A 1,872-nucleotide genomic window follows, 5' to 3' on the forward strand; every position below is an offset into this window, starting at 1 on the left:
GTCAATGCATTTCTTTCCTCAATCAAATTTTGATAACATTTAAGGTTTTCAGTGTTTCCTGCTACCAAGAGCTGTATTTTATGGTATTCCGTGAGTGGCTTTGAAGGTGGTAGGGAGGCATTGCACAGCCTGCCTACCCTTGGACCTATTCAGATGCTTAAGAGCCCACTTGAAGTGCTATGCTTTCACTTACAGCTTTAGTTGTGTGGGTTACTATTGGACAGTAGGAGTTTTCTTGCTTGGCCCATCAGAGGCACCCGCCCGCCCAAGTACTACCAGCTGTGGCTACCAATTCCATAGGGTGCTACTGGGATTACTGACCTGAAGTCACCTCATTGCTAAAAACATAAACATCCATAGAAATCTATAAACATCTATAATAAAAATATTAATTTAGATATCATAAATGCTAAATGAAATGAACCTGACAGCAACAACAGTACTTTCCAATATTTTTTGGCCTGGTTGCATTTTTGTATCCAAATAAACTTTAAATGATACTCTACAATAGCAACAGAACCGATGATAAAAAAAATGTGGGGACAAGCATGAATACATTTAAACTAAAGCGTGTACAATTAATTCTGTTTATTGTCTTTGCATTTAGAATGAAGAATCCCCTTTAAATGGGGTCTTAAACCTGTCCACCTAATCTTTTGCAGTCTTCACCAAAATTTGACAATGAACAGGGAGAGTTTGGCTACGTAGAGATTGCATTCTTCAAATACAATCCTTCAAAATCTAATTTGAACAGGAGCACAGTTTCAAAATCTTTCCACCCCTCCAGCCTCATCCCATGACCAACCCTCCCCCTCATCCCCACCTCCTTGACCTGAAACAACCTGTCCATCTTTTTTTCCCACCTATCCACCTCACTGACCAATCCCCACCACTCCCTACCTGCACTCACCTATCACCATTCCATTCACCTTCCCCAGCCCCACCCCTCCTCTCTCTGTTTATTTCAGAGCTCCCTTCCCCCTCCCCATTTCAAGAAGGGTCCTGAACCAAAACGTCAATTTACCTGCTTCTCTGATGCTGCCTGGCCTGCTGTGTTCCTCCAGCTCAACACTTATTTCTGACTCCAGCATCTGCAGTTCTTATTATCCCCCAGGAGCAAAGTACTTCGTTTCCTGTCTAGCAGTTAATTTTCTATCTGTGTTGCTGGTCCTTAAACTGTATCCACGAACTTCAGAAAGAATTATGCTTGCTGCCCTCTCCAAACAAGATTAAAATCAATATAACTCAGGATGAAAAATGTTTCAATTTTATCTTGCCATGAACATTTACAAAGTGTAATTGAACTATGTTCCATCACATTAAAAGGCTAAAATTTTATTGTCATGGAGTACTCAGAGTATTTTAAAAGTAATGAGTGGTAACTATGCTTAAAAAGAAATAAATTACACTCATAACAACAAATAAATACAGGGCAACAGACTTCTGTAATACAGCACTTAAAGCTAATCTAAGAAGGATTGAGGAAGATGAGATAGTAGGAACTGCAGATGCTGGAGAATCCGAGACAACAAGGTGCAGGGCTGGATGAACACAGCAGGCCAAGCAGCATCATAGGAGCAGAGAGGCTGATGTTTCGGGCCTAGACCCTTCATCAGAAAAGGGGGAGGGGAAGGGGGTTCTGAAATAAATAGGGAGAGAGTGGGAGGCGGATAGAAGATGTATAGAGGAGAGGATAGGTGGAGAGGAAAACAGGTCGAAGAGGCGGGGATGGGGCCAGTAAAGGTGAGTGTAGGTGGGGAGTTAGGGAGGGGATAGGTCAGTCCAGGGAGGACGGACAGGTCAAGGGGGCAGGATGAGGTTAGTAGGTAGGAGATGGAGGTGCGGCTTGAGGTGGGAGGAGGGGATAGGTGG

Source organism: Rhincodon typus, chromosome 10, assembly GCF_021869965.1.
Source record: "Rhincodon typus isolate 14 chromosome 10, sRhiTyp1.1, whole genome shotgun sequence".
Classification (NCBI taxonomy): domain Eukaryota; kingdom Metazoa; phylum Chordata; class Chondrichthyes; order Orectolobiformes; family Rhincodontidae; genus Rhincodon; species Rhincodon typus.